This window comes from Arachis ipaensis, chromosome B08, assembly GCF_000816755.2.
Source record: "Arachis ipaensis cultivar K30076 chromosome B08, Araip1.1, whole genome shotgun sequence".
NCBI classification, from domain to species: Eukaryota; Viridiplantae; Streptophyta; class Magnoliopsida; order Fabales; family Fabaceae; genus Arachis; species Arachis ipaensis.
The window spans coordinates 68,368,728-68,376,460 of NC_029792.2; the positions used below are offsets into that span (position 1 = coordinate 68,368,728).

Here is a 7,733-nt window from a genome sequence, read left to right on the forward strand (position 1 = left end):
GGAGGAAAAACACCAAAGCTCTGTGTTTTGTTCTATAAAGAGTTTCTCAAAAATTTGTTTAAAAGTAAAAAATATGTTAAATTTAAAAGTGAGAATGAAACAAAAAATAATATTTATTATAAATTTATTATAAATTTATTTTTTTATAAATAATATTTGTTATTTATTTATAACAATAATTTTTTAGTATTCTACTAATTTAATATTTATAGAGAACTATTTTTATATGTATCTTTTAATTTGTATAATTATTTAAATATTAAAAAATTGTTGCTTAATAAAAAATTATTGTAATGGTTATAAAACCGTTCTTTAAAATAGTCAAAGAGAACGGTTTTATTTTATTGCTATAACTTGATGAAAAATTAAACTTCAACAGCAACACTATAAAAATCGTTGTCTAAAATTATCTAAGAGAACGGTTTTAAAGTGTAGCAACTTTGGCAACAGTTTTTAAGTGTATCTTTTGTATAATTATTTAAACAACATTAAAAAACCGTTACTTAAAACCAAATTCTAGTAACGGTTATAAAACCGTTCTTTAAAATAGTAAAAAAAACGGTTTTATTTTGTTGTTATAAAATAATGAAAACTGAACTTCAACAGTAACACTGTAAAAAACCGTTGTCTAAAACCATCTAAGAGAACGGTTTTAAGGCATTGCAGATTTTGGCGTTGCTAAAGCCCATATTTGTTGTAGTGATATGATCCCAATGCTAAAACATACAACCTAGGTTGGAAGAACCACCCAAACTTTGGGTGGAGAAACCAACAAAATCATACCCAAGAACACAAACTATATCACTCTAACCAATACAACAACCCCAGCCATCAATCTAACAATCATAGGCCCTACCACAACCCACACAATGCCCCCTACCACTCAAACCAACAACCACACAGCAACCATTCCCAAAATGTATCATCCCTAATCCCACAACCATGTGATGACAGTGGAAACTTTGCAAGATTGGAAGCTATGATGGCACGAATGGCAGAGGATATTGCTACTATGCAGAGAGACAATTGCAAGCTGAAAAAAAAGATAGATTCAATTCAAGAGGAGGCCAGATCCAACATAAAGAACCAAGGGGCAGCAATCTCAAAACTAGAATCACAATTAGGATACCTATCCAAGAAAATACCAATGCCTACAAATACATTCCCCAGTGACACCATGACCAATCCAAGAGGAGAATGCAAGGCCATCACACTAAGAAATGGGAAGGTGGTGAAGGAGACATCCTCAAGCCATAATTTGCAAGAAGAAGAGGTTGCAAATGACTCAAAAATCAAGAAGAAAGAAGAGACACATACTCCAGCTCAACCAAAACAAGTCTTGAAGCCCTATGTACCAAAAGCACCCTACCCACAAAGGCTGAGAAAGGATGGGAAGGACAGTCAATTTTCTAGAGTCTTGGAGATCTTTAAGAGGCTCCAAATCAACTTCTTTTTTGCTGAAGCATTAGAGCAAATGCCACTCTATGCCAAGTTCCTAAAAGAGCCCATGACAAAGAAAAGGAACTGGGGAGAAAAGAAAACTGTATTGCTCACAGAAGAATATAGTGCCATTATACAAAAGAAGCTTCCCCAAAAGATGAAAGATCCTGGGATCTTTGTGGTGCAACTCCGCACAACTAACCAGCAAGTGCACTGGGTCGTCCAAGTAATACCTTACGTAAGTAAGGGTCGAACCCACGGAGATTGTCGGCTTGAAGCAAGCTATGGTTATCTTGTAACTCTTAGTCAGGATATCAATAATTCTCATATTTAATTGTAAAAAGTAAAAGAACATGAAATAAATACTTGTTTTGCAGTAATGGAGAACAGATTGAGATTTTGGAGATGCTCTGCCATCTGAATCTCTGCTTTCCTACCATCTTCTTCTTCATGCACGTTAGTCTCCTTCCATGGCAAGCTGTAAGTTGGTGGATCACCGTTGTCAATGGCTACCGTTTGTCCTCTCCGTGAAAATGGTCCAATTGCGCTGGCATCGCACGGCTAATCATCTGTCGGTTCTCACTCATATTGGAATAGGATCCATTAATCCTTTTGCATTTGTCACTACGCCCAGTGCTCGTGAGTTTGAAACTCGTCACAGTCATCCCTTCCCAGATCCTACTCGGAATACCACAGACAAGGTTTAGACTTTTCGGATCTCAGGAATGGCCGCCAATAATTCTAGCCTATACCACGAAGGTTCCAATCTTAGATCAGAAACCCAACAGATACACATTCAAGCTATTGCATATAGAACGGAGGTGGTTGTCAGGCACGCGTTCATAGGTGAGAATGATGATGAGTGTCACGGATCATCACATTCATCAGGTTGAAGTGCGAATGAATATCTTAGAATAGAAACAAGCGTGATTGAATGGAAAACAGTAGTAATTGCATTAATTCATCAAAACACAGTAGAGAAATACAATATAAAACGTGTAGAGTGTCATGAGGTAGAAGATGAATCACTAAAAGTAGTTTATATAATAAACTAGTGACCTAGGGTTACAGAAAATGAGTAAGCTAGAATAGTTTGTGTAAAAATCCACTTTCGGGGCCCACTTGGTATGTGCTTGGGCTGAGTATTGAAGCTTTCACGTGTAGAGACCTTTCTTGGAGTTAAATGCCAGCTTTTGTGCCAGTTTGGGTGTTTAACTCTAGCTTTCATGCCAGTTCTAGCATTTTGACACCAGAATTTCTATGCTGACTTGGAATGCCGGTTTGGCCCATCAAATCTCAAGCAAAGTATAGACTATTACATATTGCTAGAAAGCCCAGGATGTCTACTTTCAAACGCAATTGAGAGCGTGCCAATTGGGCTTCTGTATCTCCAGAAAATCCACTTCGAGTGCAGGGAGGTCAGAATCCAACAGCATCTGTAGTCCTTTTTCAGCCTCTGAATCAGATTTTTGCTCAGGTCCCTCAATTTCAGCCAGAAAATATCTGAAATCACAGAAAAAACACAGAAACTCATAGTAAAGTCCAGAAATATGATTTTTGGATAAAAAATAATAAAAACATAATAAAAACTAACTAAAATATTCTAAAAACATACTAAAAATAATGCCAAAAAGCGTATAAATTATCCTCTCATCACAATACCAAACTTAAATTGTTGCTTGTTCCCAAGCAACTGAAAATCAAATAGGATAAAAAGAAGTGAATATACAATGAATTCCAAAAACATCTATGAAGATCAGTCTTAATTAGATGAGCGGGGCTATTAGCTTTTTGCTTCTCAACAGTTTTGGCATCTCACTTTATCCTTTGAAGTTCAGAATGATTGGCATCTATAGGAACTCATAATTCAGATAGTGTTATTGATTCTCCTAGTTCAGTATGTTAATTCTTGAACACAGCTACTTTGTGAGTCTTGGCCGTGACCCTAAGCATTTTGTTTTCCAGTATTACCACCGGATACATAAATGCCACAGACACATAACTGGATGAACCTTTTCAGATTGTGACTCAGCTTTGCTAGAGTCCCCAATTAGAGGTGTCCAGAGCTCTTAAGCACACTCTTTTTGCTTTGGACCACGACTTTAACCGCTCAGTCTCAAGCTTCTCACTAGACACCTTCACGCCACAAGCACATGGTTAGGGACAGCTTGGTTTAGCCGCTTAGGCCAGGATTTTATTCCTATACACTACAAGAAAATGGAACATTTGTAACAAAAAAATTGTATCAAATTTAAAATTGTTACAAAAAATAGTATTTTGTAATAATAATTAGTGATTGTTACAAAAGGATAATGTTACAAAAGGATAATGTTTTGTAACAACATTACAAGTTGTTACAAAATATGATAATATTTTGTAACAACCTGTTTTATTTTGTTACAAATTATGTTAGTTTTTGTAATGAGATGGTGTTTTGTTACAAAATATTGTAACAAAACAACTTTCTGTTTCAAAAACTCCAATTATTTTGTAACAAAAAATTAATTTGTCACAAAATTCAATATTGTTTGTAACAAGTTAATTATTTGTCCCAAAATATAAGTATATTTTATAACAATTTTTTTTCAAAGTGTTAAACACCTTAAGAGTAAAAAAAATTGTGTATATATTTTTTTTAAAATAATTTTATTTTATTTCAAAAATTAAAATTTTTTATATAGTGTGTAAGACGTAAAAATTTTAGAAGATCTTATTAAGAGATAATTTAGATTTATTTATCATTAAGTATTTTAATCTCTGAAATTATTCTATTAAAGATAATTAAAACAAATTCTGATTAATTGAGTTTAAAATAATTTAAGATTTTATCTGATTTTTTATATCACAAATAATATTTTAAAGTTTAGAGATTAAATTAGTTTTTCAAATATTAATACTTTATACTCTAATTTTATTAAAAATATTTTACTCAAATTAAACCCAAAATCCCTAATTCTATACACAAACCCTAACCCTAATTCTCACGCATCAGATTCACAGTTTGCCGTCGCCGCCTCTGTTCTGTCGTCATCTATAAGACCCAGAATTTTCAAATAAATCTTATTATGAATTAATTTCAATTCATTTATTCATTAGAAATTTTATTCTTAAAAATTATTTTATTAAAGTTAATTAAATCAAAAATCAAATCAGGTTTTGAGAATTAATTAGAATTTCACCTAATTTTATAATTATTGAATTATTTTCTATATTTAAATTATAAAGTTGGTAGTTATGAAATAATAAGAATTTTATATGATTTGGTTTTAGATAATTTAATTTATATCATTTAATACTATATGTTAAAAATAAAGAAAATTAATCATATTACCATGTATTTTCAATTGGAGTAATTTATTGAGAATCAATTAGTATTTTTACACCACAAATAATATTTTAAAGTAATTTTAGAGATTAAATTAGTTTTTCAAATATTAATACTTTATGCTCCAATTTTATTAAAATTACCGAACTATCCCTATACCTAATTTTTACCAAAACACTAAATCCCCAAATCAACCTACACTAACCCTAATTTCAAACACCCACGGTCTCCTATGTTTCCATCAACACTGCCACTCAATTTCCTTCTCCCCTCTTCATTGAGTTCACATACACCACCGAGAGAGAAAGAGATCCGGGAAGAGAAAGCACTGACGGGAGAGGAAGACCGCGTAGCTCGCCACCGCCACGCCACGCCCAACCGCATCACTGGTTGCCGGCTGCGCTTGCTGTTCGTGCCATGCCACTGCCCAATCGCCGAACTGTTGCATGTGAGAAGCTGTGCCGTCATTGTCGTTGCAGTCCCATCCATGGATCCCGAGCCCGCACCTCGCTGCCGCGTTGTTGTTAGGGGAAAAGGGAGACGCGATGATAAGGAGAGGGAGGAGCTACAGCCGCCTGGTCTCCGTTGTCGCTGAACTTCGACCGCCGCCGTTCCTGCTGCCGTTGAAGCCACGGTCACCGTCGTCTTTGAGTGCCAGAGAAAGAAAGAGAGCTCGAGGAAGAGAATGACGCGATAGAGGTGAAGAACGTTATTCTGCCATGCATCGTCGCCGTTCTGGGCTGCACCGCCGTGGATGCGGCCGCCGGAAACTGCCGCGAGAACCTCTGTCTTCTGGGTAAGCATTTTTTGTTTCCGGAAGCTTTGAAATCAGTATTCCGATATAAGTTGTCACAGGTTCTGAGTTGTTGGTATTGTAGGGTTGAGTTCCGATGATTTCATGTCAAATCTAAGGTTGCCATTGAAGGTTGGACTTGTTTGCCAATTTCATTATTCTAAATAAATTTGCCCAGACTTCTTCATTACAAATACAATCTGTTTTAAAATGGACAGTTTTTTTAGTCTTCCTATGTTTTCCTGATAATGCAACACAGGGTCCTGAATCCTGATAATGTAAACTTCATTTTTAATTGATCCAATGTTGAGTACTATTGTTGTGTGCTTGTTAATACCACCAATACTTACTGATTTTAATTGTTCATTGCTTAGTCATGTTGATTCTTTTAATTATTGAATGCCAATGATATTTTTTCTTATAAATGATAATGAGTAATGGTTTGGGGTTTGGCTTGAAGCCTGAAACTTAATTGAACTAATTGTATTTGCCCACCTATCTGCAGTGGCTGAAGATGATGCTTCCTTGGTCAAGCAAATTGGCCAGAGTTTCCAGTATTCTAAAATAGAGGTATATTCCTCTTTTTATATTCATGAATAGTCAGTTTTGTTTCTTGTTAACATACATGCATCATCTATGTATGGAAGACTAAACATAGATCGAATCCATTTTTTTATCAAGGCAAGAAGGGAGGAACAAATCCAAGCTGCTCATGACGAAGCCATGTTTGGTGCTTCAGCACTTCTACCTCCTACCAGTACTAACAGTGAGCCTGAAAGGGAGAATGAGAAAGAAGTTGATAAAAAAGCTGTTGTTACAACCCTCTTAAGTGAAACGGTAAGTGGTTTCACTGCAGACTTATGTGGATAAGCATGATGACTCATTTAAGTAATCCTTGTATTTGTGTGTGCATTTGTTGTTGAATAATTTCTCACATTAAGTTGTTATTGCTGCTCTATACTTGCTGTTGGTTGCTGCTGATTTTTCCCCCTCATTGATTGCTTGTTGAATGATTGTTAAATTCAATGAGAAAGGAAATGCTGCTGAATTATTGTTGTTTATGTTGGAATAGATGATGATTGCGGAACTGAGATTGGTTTTATTGATAAATCTGTTGCTGAAATCGTTTAGTTTGGCTTGATTGATTTTCTGTTGAACTAATGGATAAACTGCTGTGCCCCTGCTGCTTGCAAGTGTAATAGTTATTGACTTCAATGAATAGAATGCTGCCTGAATCCATTACCTTTGTTCATTTAACTGTTTTGGGTGCTGTATGATGGGCCATTGATTGCTGTTCTGCTGAGTGCTGCTCTACTTCTTGCTGGTTGGATTGGTTTTAATTGTTTCCTCATGTTTTCTTACTGAAATTGGCTTATTTACTTCCTTCCTATGAATTCATTATGATTTTTTGTGTTTTTAATTGTCAAAGAATTCATATGGAATTTGAATTGATTGATTGAAATTGTGAAATAGGCAAATTTACTGCTGAAATGCTGCCGAAATTTATCTTAAGCTATTTTCAATATTCATCTTTGATTCAATTAATTGATTGAGTTGGTATTTAATTGCTTCTGGTTTTCAACTGTTGCTAAGCTCAATTGATTGATTATCCGGCTAAAAGTGGTTCACTGTTTTGGTGGTTGGAAGCTGGAAGCTTGGGTTTTATTATTCACTATTTGGTTGTTGTCCTATTTGGTTGCTCAATTAAACTTCATTGTGTTGTTTGAGCAAACAAGTTCTATTTGACGAATTTCTGTGTCAACATAGACCCTTGTTTGCTACATGATTTCTGATTGCCTCAAGATATTTCTTTTGACTATGCACCTAACTTTTTGTTTCGGATTTTCTTATTTATAGGAGTGCTGAAATGGTGACCACATGCTACTTTGAGGGCTCAAGAATATTTTGATTTATAGAGACACTAATCTATGTTAGAACTTTTAACTTTTGGTTGAACTTGTGCAAGACATATAACTTGTAGAACTAATCAATATACTCACTAATGTTATTTTGTTTTAAAACAATTTTAGCTAAATGAGGCATGTTTGAATTATTTATGTTTTTATATATTATATAAATGTTGACTTGCTTAATAAAATAGTTAATATATTAGTTAATTAAAAGAAAATGTTACAAAATAATTATTTTACTTTTGTAACTAAAGAAAAAAATGTT

General features: G+C 34.4%; 1 long non-coding RNA gene across 1 annotated transcript; it reads left to right on the forward strand.

Annotated features, from left to right (window-relative positions):
• On the forward strand, positions 6,020-7,508 carry LOC110265544. The gene is made up of 3 exons (XR_002351695.1): positions 6,020-6,128; positions 6,240-6,395; positions 7,416-7,508. It is a non-coding gene; the product is annotated as an uncharacterized LOC110265544 (long non-coding RNA).